The sequence below is a fragment of the Schistocerca gregaria genome, chromosome 8 (assembly GCF_023897955.1).
Source record: "Schistocerca gregaria isolate iqSchGreg1 chromosome 8, iqSchGreg1.2, whole genome shotgun sequence".
Classification (NCBI taxonomy): Eukaryota; Metazoa; Arthropoda; class Insecta; order Orthoptera; family Acrididae; genus Schistocerca; species Schistocerca gregaria.
In genome coordinates this window covers 3089295-3108737 of record NC_064927.1, presented here as the reverse complement: position 1 = coordinate 3108737, position 19443 = coordinate 3089295, and positions in this window count along the sequence as shown.

The window sequence follows — 19443 nt, the reverse complement described above, 5'->3', positions numbered from 1 at the left end:
AGATGTGCATCGGAAACTACTACTGGTCTTCCAGGGAACGATCAAAGCGTAGACTGTTTGAGATATTACTCCCATGGAGGAAAGTGCTCCTGGTGACTGTTGTATTCAATCCCGATGCAATTTCTGTGTTTCATCAACACTCTGATAGTCCACAGATTAAGGAATGCCACCAGATGTGCATCGGAAACTACTACAGGTCTTCCAGGTAACGATCAAAGCGTAGACTGTTTGAGACATTACCCCTGTGGAGGAAAGTGCTCATGGTGACTGTTGTATTCAATCCCGATGCAATTTCTGTGTTTCATCAAAAGTCTGATATTCCACAGATTAAGGAATGCCACCAGATGTGCATCGGAAGCTGCTACTGGTCTTCCAGGGAACGATCAAATCGTAGAGTTTTTGAGACACTACTCCCAAAGGAGGAAAGTGCACATGGTGACTGTTGTATTCAATCCCGATGCAATTTCTGTGTTTCATCAACACTCTGAATATCCACAGATTAAGGAATGCATCCAGATGTGCATCGGAAATTACTTCTGGTCTTCCAGGGAACGATCAAAGCGTAGACTATTTGAGACATTACTCCCATGGAGCAAAGTGCGCATGGTGACTGTTGTATTCAATCCCGATGCCATTTCTGTGTTTCATCAACACTCTGATAGTCCACAGATTAAGGAATGCCACCAGATGTGCATCGGAAACTACTACTGGACTTCCAGGGAACGATCAAAGCGTAAACTGTTTGAGAAATTACTCACGTGGAGGAAAGTGCGCAAGGTGACTGTTGTATTCAATCCCGATGCATTTTCTGTGTTTCATTAACACTCTGATAGTAGACAGATTACAGAATGCCACCAGATGTGCATCGGAAACTACTACTGGTCTTCCAGGGAACGATCAAAGCGTAGACTGTTTGAGACATTGCACCCATGGAGAAAAGTGCGCATGGTGACTGTTGTATTCAATCCCGATGCAAATTCTGTGTTCCATCAACACTCTAATAGTAGACAGATTACAGAATGCCTTCACATGTGCATCGGAAACAACTACTGGTCTTCCAGGGAACTCAAAGTGTAGACTGTTTGAGACATTACTCCCATGGATGAAAGTGCGCATGGTGACTGTTGTATTCAATTCCATTGCAATTTCTGTGTTTCATCAACACTCAGTTAGTCCACAGATTTCTGAATGCCTCCAGATATGCATCGGAAACTACTACTGGTCTTCCAGGGAACGATCAAAGCGTAGACTGTTTGAGATATTACTCCCATGGAGGAAAGTGCTCCTGGTGACTGTTGTATTCAATCCCGATGCAATTTCTGAGTTTCATCAACACTCTGATAGTCCACAGATTGCAGAATGCTACCAGATGTGCATCGGAAACTACTACTTTTCTTCCAGGAAACGATCAAAGCATAGACTGTTTGAGACATTACTCCCATGGAGGAAAGTGCGCATGATCACTGTTGTATTCAATCCCGATGCAAATTCTGTGTTCCATCAACACTCTGATAGTAGACAGATTACAGAATGCCTCCAGATTTGCATCGGAAACTACTACTGGTCTTCCAGGGAACTCAAAGCGTAGAGTGTTTGAGACATTACTCCCATGGAGGAAAGAGCGCATGGTGACTGTTGTATTCAATCCCATTGCAATTTCTGTGTTTCATCAACACTCAGTTAGTCCACCGCTTTCAGAATGCCTCCAGATGTGCATCGGAAGCCACTACTGGTCTTCCAGGGGACGATCAAAGCGTAGACTGTTTGAGACATTACTCCCATGGAGGAAAGTGCGCATGGTGACTCTTGTATTCAATCCCGATGCAATTTCTGTGTTTCATCAACACTCTGATAGCCCACAGATTGCAGAATGCTTCCAGATGTGCATCGGAAACTACTACTGGTCTTCCAGGGAACGATCAAAGTGTAGAGTGTTTGAGACACTACTCCCATGGAGGAAAGTGCGCATGGTAACTGTTGTATTCGAACCCGATGCAATTTCTGTGTTTCATCAACACTCTGAAGGTCCACAGATTACAGAATGCATCCAGATGTGCATCGGAAATTACTTCTGGTCTTCCAGGGAACGATCAAAGCGTAGACTATTTGAGACATTACTCCCATGGAGCAAAGTGCGCATGGTGACTGTTGTATTCAATCCCGATGCAATTTCTGTGTTTCATCAACACTCTGATAGTCCACAGATTAAGGAATGCCACCAGATGTGCATCGGAAACTACTACTGGTCTTCCAGGTAACGATCAAAGCGTAGACTGTTTGAGACATTACCCCTGTGGAGGAAAGTGCTCATGGTGACTGTTGTATTCAATCCCGATGCAATTTCTGTGTTTCATCAAAACTCTGATATTCCACAGATTAAGGAATGCCACCAGATGTGCATCGGAAGCTGCTACTGGTCTTCCAGGGAACGATCAAATCGTAGAGTTTTTGAGACACTACTCCCATGGAGGAAAGTGCACATGGTGACTCTTGTATTCAATCCCATTGCAATCTCTGTGTTTCATCAACACTTTGATAGTCCTCAGATTAAGGAAAGCCACCAGATGTGCATCGGAAACTACTACTGGTCTTCCAGGTAACGATCAAAGCGTAGACTGTTTGAGACATTACTCCTGTGTAAGAAAGTGCGCATGGTGACTGTTGTATTCATTCCCGATTCAATTTCTGTGTTTCATCAACACTCTGATAGTCCACAGATTACAGAATGCCCACAGATGTGCATCGGAAACTAACACTGGTCTTTCAGGGAACGATCAAAGCGTAGACAGTTTGAGACATTACTAACATGTAGGCAAGTGCTCATGGTGACTGTTGTATTCAATCCCGATGCAATTTCTGTGTTTCATCAACACTCTGATAGTCCACAGATTACAGAATGCCACCAGACGTTATGGAAACTACTACTGGGCTTCCAGGGAACGACCAAAGCGTACACTGTTTGAGACTTTACTCCCGTGGAGGAAAGTGCGCATGGTGAATGTTGTATTCAATCCCGATGCAAATTATGTGTTCCATCAACACTCTGATAGTAGTCAGATTACAGAATGCCTCCAGAAGTGCATCAGAAACTACTACTGGTCTTCCAGGGAACTCAAAGCGTAGAGTGTTTGAGACACTACTCCCAAGGAAGAAAGTGCGCATGGTGACTGTTGTATTCAATCCCATTGCAATTTCTGTGTTTCATCAACACTCAGTTAGTCCACAGATTTCAGAATGCCTCCAGATGTGCATCGGAAACTACTACTGCTCTTCCAGTGAAAGATCAAAGCGTAGACTGTTTCAGACATTACTCCCTAGGAGGAAAGTGCGCATGATGACTGTTGTATTCAATCCCGATGCAATTTCTGTGTTTCATCAACACTCTGATAGTCCACAGATTGCAGAATGCTTCCTGATGTGCATCGGAAACTGCTACTGGTCTTCCAGGGAACGATCAAATCGTAGAGTGTTTGAGACACTACTCCCATGGAGGAAAGTGCGCATGGTGACTGTTGTATTCAATCCCGATGCAATTTCTGTGTTTCATCAACAATCTGATAGTCCACAGATTACGGAATGCCACCAGACGTGCATCGGAAACTACTACTGGTCTACCAGGGAACGATCAAAGCGTAGACTGTTTGAGAGATTACTTCCTTGGAGGAAAGTGCGCATGGTGACTGTTGTATTCAATACCGAAGCAATTTCTTTGTTTCATCAACACTCTGATAGTCCACAGATTACAGAATGCCACCAGATGTGCATCGGAAACTACTACTGGTCTTCCAGGGAACGATCAAAGCGTAGACTGTTTGAGTTATTGCACCCATGGAGAAAAGTGCGCATGGTGACTGTTGTATTTAATCCCGATGCAAATTCTGTGTTCAGTCAACACTCTGATAGTAGACAGATTACAGAATGCCTTCAGATGTGCATCGGAAACTACTACTGGTCTTCCAGGGAACTCGAAGTGTAGACTGTTTGAGACATTACTCCCATGGAGGAAAGTGCGCATGGTGACTGTTGTATTCGATTCCATTGCAATTTCTTTGTTTCATCAACACTCAGTTAGTCCACATATTTCTGAATGCCTCCAGATATACATCTGAAACTACTACTTGTCTTCCAGAGAACGATCAAAGCGTAGACTGTTTGAGATATTACTCCCATGGAGGAAAGTGCGCATGGTGACTGTTGTATTCAATCTCGATGCAATTTCTGAAATTCATCAACACTCTGATAGTCCACAGATTGCAGAATGCTTCCAGATGTGCATCGGAAACTACTATTTTTCTTCCAGGGAACGATCAAAGCGTAGACTGTTTGAGACATTACTCCTGTGGAGGAAAGTGCGCATGGTGACTGTTGTATTCAACCCCGATGCAAATTCTGTGTTCCATCAGCACTCTGATAGTAGACAGATTACAGAATGCCTCCAGATGTGCATCGGAAACTACTACTGGTCTTCCAGGGAACTCAAAGCGTAGAGTGTTTGAGACATTACTCCCATTGAATAAAATGCGCATGGTGACTGTTGTATTCAATCTCGATGCAATTTCTGTGTTTCATCAACACTCTGATAGTCCACAGATTGCAGAATGCTTCCAGATGTGCATCGGAAACTACTTCTGGTCTTCCAGGGAACGATCAAAGCGTAGACTGTTTGAGACATTACTAACATGTAGGCAAGTGCTCATGGTGACTGTTGTATTCAATCCCGATGCAAATTCTGTGCTCCATCAACACTCTGATACTAGTCAGATTACAGAATGCCTCCAGATGTGCATCGGAAACTACTACTGGTCTTCTAGGGAACTCAAAGCGTAGAGTGTTTGAGACATTACTCCCATGGAGGAAAGTGCGCATGGTGACTGTTGTATTCAAAGCCGTTGCAAGTTCTATGTTACATCAACACTCTGAAGGTCCACAGATTACAGAATGCATCCAGATGTGCATCGGGAACTTCTACTGGTCTTCCAGGGAACGATCAAAGCGTAAACTATTTGAGACATTACTCCCATGGAGCAAAGTGCGCATGGTGACTGTTGTATTCAATCCCGAAGCAATTTCTGTGTTTCATCAACACTCTGATAGTCCACAGATTAAGGAATGCCACCAGATGTGCATCGGGAACTACTACTGGTCTTCCAGGTAACGATCAAAGCGTAGACTGTTTGAGACATTACTCCCGTGTATTAATGTGAGCATGGTGACTGTTGTATTCAATCCCGATGCAATTTCTGTGTTTCATCCACACTCTGATAGTCTACAGATTGCAGAATGCCACCAGATGTGCATCGGAAACTACTGCTGGTCTTCCAGGGAACGATCAAATCGTAGACTGTTTGAGACATTACTCCCATGGAGGAAAGTGCGCATGGTGACTGTTGTATTCAATCCCGATGCAATTTCTATGTTTCATCAACATTCTGATAGTCCACAGATTGCAGAATGCCTCCAGATGTGCATCGGAAACTACTACTGGACTTCCAGGGAACGTTCAAAGCGTAGACTGTTTGAGACACTACTCCCATGGAGGAAAGTGCGCATGGTGACTGTTGTATTCAATCCCATTGCAATCTCTGTGTTTCATCAACACTCTGATAGACCTCAGATTAAGGAATGCCACCAGATGTGCATCGGAAACTACTACTGGAATTTCCAGGCAACGATCAAAGCATAGACTGTTTGAGACATTACTCCTGTGGAGGAATGTGCGCATGGTGACGGTTGTATGCAATCCCGATGCAATTTCTGTGATTCATCAACACTCTGATAGTCCACAGATTACAGAATGCCCACAGATGTGCATCGGAAACTACCACTGGTCTTCCAGGGAACGATCAAAGCGTAGACTGTTTGAGACATTACTAACATGTAGGCAAGTGCTCATGGTGACTGTTGTATTCAATCCCGATGCAAATTCTGTGCTCCATCAACACTCTGATACTAGTCAGATTACAGAATGCCTCCAGATGTGCATCGGAAACTACTACTGGTCTTCTAGGGAACTCAAAGCGTAGAGTGTTTGAGACATTACTCCCATGGAGGAAAGTGCGCATGGTGACTGTTGTATTCAAAGCCGATGCAAGTTCTATGTTACATCAACACTCTGAAGGTCCACAGATTACAGAATGCATCCAGATGTGCATCGGAAACTACTACTGGACTTCCAGGGAACGATCAAAGCGTAAACTATTTGAGACATTACTCCCATGGAGCAAAGTGCGCATGGTGACTGTTGTATTCAATCCCGATGCAATTTCTGTGTTTCATCAACACTCTGATAGTCCACAGATTAAGGAATGCCACCAGATGTGCATCGGAAACTACTACTGGTCTTCCAGGTAACGATCAAAGCGTAGACTGTTTGAGACATTACTCCTGTGTAGGAAAGTGAGCATGGTGACTGTTGTATTCAATCCCGATGCAATTTCTGTGTTTCATCCACACTCTGATAGTCTACAGATTACAGAATGCCACCAGATGTGCATCGGAAACTACTGCTGGTCTTCCAGGGAACGATCAAATCGTAGACTGTTTGAGACATTACTCCCATGTAGGAAAGTGCGCATGGTGACTGTTGTATTCAATCCCGATGCAATTTCTATGTTTCATCAACATTCTGATAGTCCACAGATTGCAGAATGCCTCCAGATGTGCATCGGAAACTACTACTGGTCTTCCAGGGAACGTTCAAAGCGTATACTGTTTGAGACACTACTCCCATGGAGGAAAGTGCGCATGGTGACTGTTGTATTCAATCCCATTGCAATCTCTGTGTTTCATCAACACTCTGATAGACCTCAGATTAAGGAATGCCACCAGATGTGCATCGGAAACTACTACTGGAATTTCCAGGCAACGATCAAAGCATAGACTGTTTGAGACATTACTCCTGTGGAGGAATGTGCGCATGGTGACGGTTGTATTCAATCCCGATGCAATTTCTGTGATTCATCAACACTCTGATAGTCCACAGATAACAGAATGCCACCAGATGTTACGGAAACTACTACTGGTCTTCCAGGGAACGATCAAAGCGTAGACTGTTTGAGACATTACTCCCGTGGAGGAAAGTGCGCATGGTGACTGTTGTATTCAATCCCGATGCAATTTCTGTGTTTCATCAACACTCTGATAGTCCACAGATTACAGAATGCCAACAGATGTGCATCGGAAACTACCACTGGTCTTTCAGGGAACGATCAAAGCGCAGACTGTTTGAGACACTACTAACATGTAGGCAAGTGCGCATTGTGACTGTTGTATTCAATCCCGATGCAATTTCTGTGTTTCATCAACACTCTGATAGTCCACAGATTACAGAATGCCCACAGATGTGCATCGGAAACTACCACTGGTCTTTCAGGGAACGATCAAAGCGTAGACTGTTTGAGACATTACTAACATGTAGGCAAGTGCTCATGGTGACTGTTGTATTCAATCCCGATGCAAATTCTGTGCTCCATCAACACTCTGATACTAGTCAGATTACAGAATGCCTCCAGATGTGCATCGGAAACTACTACTGGTCTTCCAGGGAACGATCAAAGCGTAGACTGTTTGAGACACTACTCCCATAGAGGAAAGTGCGCATGGTGACTGTTGTATTCAATCCCGATGCAATTTCTGTGTTTTATCAACACTCTGATAGTCCACAGAGTACAGAACGCCACCAGACGTGCATAGGAAACTACTACTGGTCTTCCAGGGAACGATCAAAGCGTAGACTGTATGAGACTTTACTCCCGTGGAGGAATGTGCGCATGGTGACTGTTGTATTCAATACCAAAGCAATTTCTGTGTTTCATCAACACTCTGATAGTCCACAGATTACAGAATGCCACCAGATGTGCATCGGAAACTACTACTGGTCTTCCAGGGAACGATCAAAGCGTAGACTGTTTGAGACATTGCACCCATGGAGAAAAGTGCGCATGGTGACTGTTGTATTCAATCCCGATGCAAATTCTGTGTTCCATCAACACTCTGATAGTAAACAGATTACAGAATGCCTTCAGATGTGCATCGGAAAGTACTACTGGTCTTCCAGGGAATGATCAAAGCGGAGACAGTTTGAGACATTACTCCCATGGAGGAAAGTGCGCATGGTGACTGTTGTATTCAATCCCGATGCAATTTCTGTGTTTCATCAAAACTCTGATACTCCACAGATTACAGAATGCCTCCAGATGTGCGTCGGAAACTACTATTGGTCTTCCAGGGAACGATCAAAGCGTAGACTGTTTGAGACAAAACTCGCGTGGAGGAAAGTGCGCATGGTGACTGTTGTATTCAATCGCGATGCAATTTCTGTGTTTCATCAACACTCTGATAGTCCACGGATTAAGGGATGCCACCAGATGTGCATCGGAAGCTGCTTCTGGTCTTCCAGGTAGCGATCAAAGCGTAGACTCTTTGAGACATTACTCCTGCGGCGGAAAGTGCGTATGGTTACTGTTGTATTCTATCCCGATTCAATATCTGTGTTTCATCAACACTCTGATAGTCCACAGATTACAGAATGCCACCAGATGTGCATCGGAAACTACTACTGGTCTTCCAGGGAACGATGAAAGCGTAGACTGTTTGAGAAATAACTCCCGTGGAGGAAAGTGCGCAAGGTGACTGTTGTATTCAATCCCGATGCATTTTCTGTGTTTCATCAACACTCTGATAGTAGACAGATTACAGAATGCCACCAGATGTGCATCGGAAACTACTACTGGTCTTCCAGGGAACGATCAAAGCGTAGACTGTTTGAGACATTGCACCCATGGAGAAAAGTGCGCATGGTGACTGTTGTATTCAATCCCGATGCAAATTCTGTGTTCCATCAACACTCTGATAGTAGACAGATTACAGAATGCCTTCAGATGTGCATCGAAAACTACTACTGGTCTTCCAGGGAATTTAAAGTGTAGACTGTTTGAGACATTACTCAGATGGATGAAAGTGCGCATGGTGACTGTTGTATTCAATTCCATTGCAATTTCTGTGTTTCATCAACACTCAGTTAGTCCACAGATTTCTGAATGCCTCCAGATATGCATCGGCAACTGCTACTGGTCTTCCAGGGAACGATCAAAGCGTAGACTGTTTGAGATATTACTCCCATGGAGGAAAGTGCTCCTGGTGACTGTTGTATTCAATCCCGATGCAATTTCTGAGTTTCATCAACACTCTGATAGTCCACAGATTGCAGAATGCTACCAGATGTGCATCGGAAACTACTACTTTTCTTCCAGGGAACGATCAAAGCGTAGACTGTTTGAGACGTTACTTCCATGGAGGAAAGTGCGCATGATGACTGTTGTATTCAATCCCGATGCAAATTCTGTGTTCCAGCAATACTCTGATATTAGACAGATTACAGAATGCCTCCAGATTTGCATCGGAAACTACTACTGGTCTTCCAGGGAACTCAAAGCGTAGAGTGTTTGAGACATTACTCCCATGGAGGAAAGTGCGCATGGTGACTGTTGTATTCAATCCCATTGCAATTTCTGTGTATCATCAACACTCTGATAGTCCACAGATTAAGGAATGCCACCAGATGTGCATCGGAAACTACTACTGGTCTTCCAGGTAACGATCAAAGCGTAGACTGTTTGAGACATTACCCCTGTGGAGGAAAGTGCTCATGGTGACTGTTGTATTCAATGCCGATGCAACTTCTGTGTTTCATCAACACTCTGATGATCCACAGATTACAGAATGCCTCGAGATGGGCATCGGAAACTACCACTGGTCTTCCAGGGAACGATCAAAACGTAGACTGTTTGAGACATTACTAATATGTAGGCAAGTGCGCATGGTGGCTGTTGTATTCAATCCCGATGCAATATCCGTGTTTCATCAACACTTTGAAGGTCCACAGATTACAGAATGCATCCAGATGTGCATCAGAAACTACTACTGGTCTTCCAGGAAACGATCAGAGCGTAGACTATTTGAGACATTACTCCCATGGAGGAAAGTGCGCATGGTGACTGTTGTATTCAATCCCAATGCAATTTCTGTGTTTCATCAAAACTCTGATAGTCCACAGATTAAGGAATGCCACCAGATGTGCATCGGAAGTTGCTACTGGTCTTCCAGGGAACGATCAAATCGTAGAGTTTTTGAGACACTACTCCCACGGAGGAAAGTGCGCATGGTGACTGTTGTATTCAATCCCGATGCAATTTCTGTGTTTCATGAAAACTCTGATAGTCCACAGATTAAGGAATGCCACCAAATGTGCATCGGAAGCTGCTACTGGTCTTCCAGGTAACGATCAAAGCGTAGACTGTTTGAGACATTACTCCTGTGTCGGAAAGTACGAATGGTGACTGTTGTATTCAATCCCGATGCAATTTCTGTGTTTCATCAACACCCTGATAGTCCACAGATTACAGAATGCAACCAGATGTGCATCGGAAACAACTACTGGTCTTCCAGGGAACGATCAAAGCGTAGACTGTTTGAGACATTACTAATATGTAGGCAAGTGCGCATGGTGACTGTTGTATTCAATCCCGATGCAATATCCGTGTTTCATCAACACTTTGAAGGTCCACAGATTACAGAATGCATCCAGATGTGCATCAGAAACTACTACTGGTCTTCCAGGAAACGATAGAGCGTAGACTATTTGAGACATTACTCCCATGGAGGAAAGTGCGCATGGTGACAGTTGTAATCAATCCCGATGCAATTTCTGTGTTTCATCAAAACTCTGATAGTCCACAGATTAAGGAATGCCACCAGATGTGCATCGGAAACAACTACTGGTCTTCCAGGGAACGATCAAAGCGTAGACTGTTTGAGACATACCACTTGTGGAGGAAAGTGCGCATGGTGACTGTTGTATTCAATCCCGATGCATTTTCTGTGTTTCATCAACACTCTGATAGTCCACAGATTACAGAATGCCACCAGACGTGCATCGGAAACTACTACTGGTCTTCCAGGGAACTCAAAGTGTGCACTGTTTGAGACATTTCGCCCATGGAGGAAAGTGCGCATTGTGACTGTTGTATTCAATTCCATTGCAATTTCTGTCTTTCATCAACACTCAGTTGGTCCACAGATTTCTGAATGCCTCCAGATTTGCATCGGAAACTACTACTGGTCTTCCATCGAACGATAAAATCGTGGACTGTTTGAGATATTACTCCCGTGGAGGAAAGTGCGCATGGTGACTGTTGTATTCAATCCCGATGCAGTTCTGAGTTTCATCAACACTCTGATAGTCCACATATTGCAGAATGCTTCCAGATGTGCATTGGAACTACTACTGGTCTTCCAGGGAACGATCAAAGCGTAGACGGTTTGAGACATTACTCCCATGGAGGAAAGTGCGCATGGTGACTGTTGTATTCAATCCCGATGCAATTTCTGTGTTTGATTAACACTCTGATACTCCACAGATTACAGAATGCCTCCAGATGTGCATCAGAAACTACTACTGGTCTTCCTGGGAACGATCAAAGCGTAGACTGTTTGAGAAACTACTCCCATGGCGGGAAGTGCGCATGGTGAGTGTTGTATTCAGTCCCGATGCAATTTCTGTGTTTCATCAACACTCTGATAGTCCACAGATTACAGAACGCCTCCAGATGTGCATCAGAAACTACTACTGGTCTTCCTGGGAACGATCAAAGCGTAGACGGTTCGAGACATTACTCCCATGGAGGAAAGTGCCCATGGTGACTGTTCTATTCAATCCCATTGCAATTTCTGTGTTTTATCAACACTCAGTTAGTCCACAGATTTCAGATTGCTTCCAGATGTGCATTGGAAAGTACTACTGGTCTTCCAGGGAACGATCAAAGCGTAGACTGTTTGAGACATTACTCCCGTGGAGGGAAGTGCGCATGGTGACTGTTGTATTCAATCCCGATTCAATTTCTGTGTTTCATCAACACTGTGATAGTCCACAGATTGCAGAATACTTCCAGATGTGCATCGGAAACTACTACTGGTCTTCCAGGGAATGATCAAAGAGTAGATTGTTTGAGACACTACTCCCATGGAGGAAAGTGCGCATGGTGATTAATGTATTCAATCCCGATGCAATTTCTGTGTTTCATCAACACTGTGATACTCCACAGATTACAGAATGCCTCGAGATATGCATCGGAAACTACTACTGGTCTTCCTAGGAACGATCAAAGCATAGATTGTTTGAGACATTACTCCCGTGGAGGAAAATGCTCATGGTTACTTTTGTATTCAATCCCGATACAATTTCTGTGTTTCATCAACACTCTGAAGGTCCACAGATTACAGAATGCATCCAGATGTGCATCGGAAACTACTACTGGGCTTCCAGGGAACGATCAAAGCGTGGACTATTTGAGACATAACTCCCATGGAGCAAAGTGCGCATGGTGACTGTTGTATTCAATCCCGATGCAATTTCTGTGTTTCATCAACACTCTGATAGTCCACAGATTAAGCAATGCCACCAGATGTGCATCGGAAACTACTACTGGTCTGCCAGGGAACGTTCAAAGCGTAGACTGTTTGAGACATTACTCCCATGGAGGAAAGTGCGGATGGTGACTGTTGTATTCAATCCCGATGCAATTTCTGTGTTTGATCGACACTCTGATACTCCACAGATTACAAAATGCCTCCAGATGTGCATCAGAAACTACTACTGGTCTTCCTGGGAACGATCAAAGCGTAGACTGTTTGAGAAACTACTCCCATGGCGGGAAGTGCGCATGGTGAGTGTTGTATTCAGTCCCGATGCAATTTCTGTGTTTCATCAACACTCTCATAGTCCACAGATTACAGAACGCCTCCAGATGTGCATCAGAAACTAAAACTGGTCTTCCTGGGAACGATCAAAGCGTAGATGGTTCGAGACATTACTCCCATGGAGGAAAGTGCCCATGGTGAGTGTTCTATTCAATCCCATTGAATTTTCTGTGTTTTATCAACACTCAGTTAGTCCACAGATTTCAGAATGCCTCCAGATGTGCATTGGAAACTACTACTGGTCTTCCAGGGAACGATCAAAGCGTAGACTGTTTGAGACATTACTCCCGTGGAGGGAAGTGCGCATGGTGACTGTTGTATTCAATCCCGATGCAATTTCTGTGTTTCATCAACACTCTGATAGTCCACAGATTAAGGAATGCCACCAGATGTGCATCGGAAACTACTATTGGTCTTCCAGGGAACGATCAAAGCGTAGACTGTTTGAGACATTACTCCCATGGAGGAAAGTGCGCATGGTGACTGTTGTATACAATCCCGAAGCAATTTCTGTGTTCGATCAACACTCTGATACTCCACAGATTACAGAATGCCTCCAGATGTGCATCAGAAACTACTACTGGTCTTCCTGGGAACGATCAAAGCGTAGACTGTTTGAGACACCACTCCCATGGAGGAAAGTGCGCATGGTGACTGTTGTATTCAATCCCGATGAAATTGCTGTTTTTCATGAACACTCTGATAGTCCACAGATTATGGAATGACACCAGATGTGCATCGGAAACTACCACTGGTCTTCCAGGGAACGATCAAAGCGTACACAGTTTAAGACATTACTAACATGTAGGCAAGTGCGCATGGTGACTGTTGTATTCAATCCCGATGCAATATCCGTGTTTCATCAACACTTTGAAGGTCCACAGATTACAGAATGCATCCAGATGTGCATCAGAAGCTACTACTGGTCTTCCAGGAAACGATCAGAGCGTAGACTATTTGAGACATTACTCCCATGGAGGAAAGTGCGCATGGTAACTGTTGTATTCAATCCCGATGCAATTTCTGTGCTTCATCAAAACTCTGATAGTCCACAGATTAAGGAATGCCACCAGATGTGCATCGGAAGCTGCTACTGGTCATCCAGGTAACGATCAAAGCGTAGACTGTTTGAGACATTACTCCTGTGGCGGAAAGTGCGAATGGTGACTGTTGTATTCAATCCCGATGCATTTTCTGTGTTTCATCAACACTCTGATAGTCCACAGATTACAGAATGCCACCAGACGTGCATCGGAAACTACTACTGGTCTTCCAGGGAACGATCAAAGCGTAGACTGTTTGAGACATTACTCCCATGGAGGAAAGTGCGCATTGTGACTGTTGTATTCAATCCCGATGCAATTTCTGTGTTTGATCAACACTCTGATACTCCACAGATTACAGAATGCCTCCAGATGTGCATCAGAAACTACTACTGGTTTTCCTGGGAACGATCAAAGCGTAGACTGTTTGAGAAACTACTCCCATGGCGGGAAGTGCGCATGGTGAGTGTTGTTTTCAGTCCCGATGCAATTTCTGTGTTTCATCAACACTCTGATAGTCCACATATTACAGAACGCCTCCAGATGTGCATCAGAAACTACTACTGGTCTTCCTGGGAACGATCAAAGCGTAGACGGTTCGAGACTTTACTCCCATGGAGGAAAGTGCCCATGGTGACTGTTCTATTCAATCCCATTGCAATTTCTGTGTTTTATCAACACTCAGTTAGTCCACAGATTTCAGAATGCCTCCAGATGTGCATTGGAAAGTACTACTGGTCTTCCAGGGAACGATCAAAGAGTAGACTGTTTGAGACATTACTCCCGTGGAGGGAAGTGCGCATGGTGACTGTTGTATTCAATCCCGATGCAATTTCTGTGTTTCATCAACACTGTGATAGGTCACAGATTGCAGAATGCTTCCAGATGTGCATCGGAAACTACTACTGGTCTTCCAGGGAACGATCAAAGCGTAGACTGTTTGAGACACTACTCCCATGGAGGAAGGTGCGCATGGTGACTGTTGTATTCAATCCCGATGCAATTTCTGTGTTTCATCAACACTCTGATACTCCACAGATTACAGAATGCCTCGAGATATGCATCGGAAACTACTACTGGTCTTCCTAGGAACGATCAAAGCATTGATTGTTTGAGACATTACTCCCGTGGAGGACAATGCTCATGGTTACTTTTGTATTCAATCCCGACGCAATTTCTGTGCTTCATCAACACTCTGAAGGTCCACAGATTACAGAATGCATCCAGATGTGCATCGGAAACTACTACTGGTCTTCCAGGGAACGATCAAAGCGTAGACTATTTGAGACATAACTCCCTTGGAGCAAAGTGCGCATGGTGACTGTTGTATTCAATCCCGATGCAATTTCTGTGTTTCATCAACACTCTGATAGTCCACAGATTAAGGAATGCCACCAGATGTGCATCGGAAACTACTACTGGTCTTCCAGGGAACGATCAAATTCATAGACTGTTTGAGACATTACTAACATGGAGGAAAGTGCGCATGGTGACTGTTGTATTCAATCCCGATGCAATTTCTATATTTCATCAACACTCTGATAGTCCACAGATTAAGGAATGCCACCAGATGTGCATCGGAAACTACTACTGGTCTTCCAGGTAACGATCAAAGCGTAGACTGTTTGAGAAATTACCCCTGTGGAGGAAAGTGCTCATGGTGACTGTTGTATTCAATGCCGATGCAACTTCTGTGTTTCATCAACACTCTGATGATCCACAGATTACAGAATGCCTCGAGATGTGCATCGGAAACTACCACTGGTCTTCCAGGGAACGATCAAAGCGTACACAGTTTGAGACATTACTAACATGTAGACAAGTGCGCATGGTGACTGTTGTATTCAATCCCGATTCAATATCCGTGTTTCATCAACACTTTGAAGGTCCACAGATTACAGAATGCATCCAGATGTGCATCAGAGACTACTACTGGTCTTCCAGGAAACGATCAGAGCGTAGACTATTTGAGACCTTACTCCCATGGAGGAAAGTGCGCATGGTGACTGTTGTATTCAATCCCGATGCAATTTCTATATTTCATCAACACTCGGATAGTAGACAGATTACAGAATGCCACCAGATGTGCATCGGAAACTACTACTGGTCTTCCAGGGAACGATCAAAGCGTAGACTGTTTGAGACATTCCACTTGTGGAGGAAAGTGCGCATGGCGACTGTTGTATTCAATCCCGATGCATTTTCTGTGTTTCATCAACACTCTGATAGTCCACAGATTACAGAATGCCACCAGACGTGCATCGGAAATTACTACTGGTCTTCCAGGGAACGATCAAAGCGTAGACTGATTGAGACATTGCACCCATGGAGGAAAGTGCGCATGGTGACTGTTGTATTCAATCCCGATGCAAATTCAGTGTTGCATCAACACTCTGATAGTAGACAGATTACAGAATGCCTTCAGATGTGCATCGGAAACTACTACTGGTCATCCAGGGAACTCAAAGTGTAGACTGTTTGAGACATTACTCCCATGGAGGAAAGTGAGCATGGTGAATGTTGTATTCAATCCCGATGCAATTTCTGTGTTTGATCAACACTCTGATACTCCACAGATTACAGAATGCCTCCAGATGTGCATCAGAAACTACTTCTGGTCTTCCTGGGAACGATCAAAGCGTAGACTGTTTGAGAAACTACTCCCATGGCGGGAAGTGCGCATGGTGAGTCTTGTATTCAGTCCCGATGCAATTTCTGTGTTTCATCAACACTCTGATAGTCCACAGATTACAGAACGCCTCCAGATGTGCATCAGAAACTACTACTGGTCTTCCTGAGAACGATCAAACCGTAGACGGTTCGAGACATTACTCCCATGGAGGAAAGTGCCCATGGTGACTGTTCTATTCAATCCCATTGCGATTTCTGTGTTTCATCAACACTCAGTTAGTCCACAGATTTCAGAATGCCTCCAGATGTGCATTGGAAACTACTACTGGTCTTCCAGGGAACGATCAAAGCGTAGACTGTTTGAGACATTACTCCCATGGAGGGAAGTGCGCATGGTGACTGTTGTAATCAATCGCGATGCAATTTCTTTGTTTCATAAACACTGTGATAGTCCACAGATTGCAGAATGCTTCCAGATGTGCATCGGAAACTACTACTGGTCTTCCAGGGAACGATCAAAGCGTAGACTGTTTGAGACATTACTCCTATGGAGGAAAGTGCGCATGGTGACTGTTGTATTCAATCCCGATGCAATTTCTGTGTTTGATCAACACTCTGATACTCCACAGATTACAGAATGCCTCCAGATGTGCATCAGAAACTACTACTGGCCTTCCTGGGAACGATCAAAGCGTAGACTGTTTGAGACATTACTCCTATGGAGGAAAGTGCGCATGGTGACTGTTGTATTCAATCCCGATGCAATTTCTGTGTTTGATCAACACTCTGATACTCCACAGATTACAGAATGCCTCCAGATGTGCATCAGAAACTACTACTGGCCTTCCTGGGAACGATCAAAGCGTAGACTGTTTGAGACACCACTCCCATGGAGGAAAGTGCGCATGGTGACTGTTGTATTCAATCCCGATGAAATTTCTTTTTTTCATGAACACTCTGATAGTCCACAGATTAAGGAATGCCACCAGATGTGCATCGGAAACTACTACTGGTCTTCCAGGTAACGATCAAAGCGTAGACTGTTTGAGACATTACTCCTGTGGAGTAAAGTGCGCATCGTGACTGTTGTATTCAATCCCAATGCAATTTCTCTGTTTCATCAACACTCTGATGATCCACAGATTACAGAATGCCTCCAGATGTGCATCGGAAACTACCACTGGTCTTCCAGGGAACGATCAAAGCGTACACTGTTTGAGACATTACTAACATGTAGGCAAGTGCGCATGGTGACTGTTGTATTCAATCCCGATGCAATATCCGTGTTTCATCAACACTTTGAAGGTGCACATATTACAGAATGCATCCAGAAATGCATCAGAAACTACTACTGGTCTTCCAGGAAACGATCAGAGCGTAGACTATTTGAGACATTACTCCCATGAAGGAAAGTGCGCATGGTGACTGTTGTATTCAATCCCGATGCAATTTCTGTGTTTCATCAAAACTCTGATAGTCCACAGATTAAGGAATGCCACCAGACGTGCATCGGAAACTACTACTGGTCTTCCAGGGAACGATCAAAGCGTAGACTGTTTGAGACATTGTACCCATGGAGGAAAGTGCGCATGGTGACTGTTGTATTCAATCCCGATGCAAATTCTATGTTGCATCAACACTCTGATAGTACACAGATTACAGAATGCCTTCAGATGTGCATCGGAAACTACTACTGTTCTTCCAGGGACTTCAAAGTGTAGACTGTTTGAGACATTACTCCCATGGAGGAAAGTGCGCATGGTGACTGTTGTATTCAATTCCATTGCAATTTCTGTGTTTCATCAACACTCAGTTAGTCCACAGATTTCTGAATGACTCCAGATGTGCATCGGAAACTACTACTGGTCTTCCAGGGAACGATCAATGGGTAGACTGTTTGAGATTTTACTCCCATGGAGGAAAGTGCGCAAGGTGACTGTTGTATTCAATCCCGATGCAATTCTGAGTTTCGTCAACACTCTGATAGTCCACAGATTGCAGAAAGCTTCCAGATGTGCATCGGAACTACTACTGGTCTTCCAGGGAACGATCAAAGCGCAGACTGTTTGAGACATTACTCCCATGGAGGAAAGTGCGCATGGTGACTGTTGTATTCAATTCCGATGCAATTTCTGTGTTTGATCAACACTCTGATACTCCACAGATTACAGAATGCCTCCAGATGTGCATCAGAAACTACTACTGGTCTTCCTGAGAACGATCAAACCGTAGACGGTTCGAGACATTACTCCCATGGAGGAAAGTGCGCCCGGTGACTGTTGTATTCAATCCCGATGCAATTTCTGTGTTTCATCAAAACTCTGATAGTCCACAGATTAAGGAATGCCACCAGATGTGCATCGGAAGCTGCTACTGGTCTTCCAGGTAACGATCAAAGCGTTGACTGTTTGAGACATTACTCCTGTGGCGGAAAGTGCGAATGGTGACTGTTGTATTCAATCCCGATGCAATTTCTGTGTTTCATCAACACTCGGATAGTCCACAGATTACAGAATGCCACCAGATGTGCATCGGAAACTACTACTGGTCTTCCAGGGAACGATCAAAGCGTAGACTGTTTGAGACATTCCACTTGTGGAGGAAAGTGCGCATGGTGACTGTTGTATTCAATCCCGATGCATTTTCTGTGTTTCATCAACACTCTGATAGTCCACAGATTACAGAATGCCACCAGACGTGCATCGGAAACTACTACTGGTCTTCCAGGGAACGATCAAAGCGTAGACTGTTTGAGACATTGCACCCATGGAGGAAAGTGCGCATGGTGACTGTTGTATTCAATCCCGATGCAAATTCAGTGTTGCATCAACACTCTGATAGTAGACAGATTACAGAATGCCTTCAGATGTGCATCGGAAACTACTACTGGTCATCCAGGGAACTCAAAGTGTAGACTGTTTGAGACATTACTCCCATGGAGGAAAGTGAGCATGGTGAATCTTGTATTCAATCCCGATGCAATTTCTGTGTTTGATCAACACTCTGATACTCC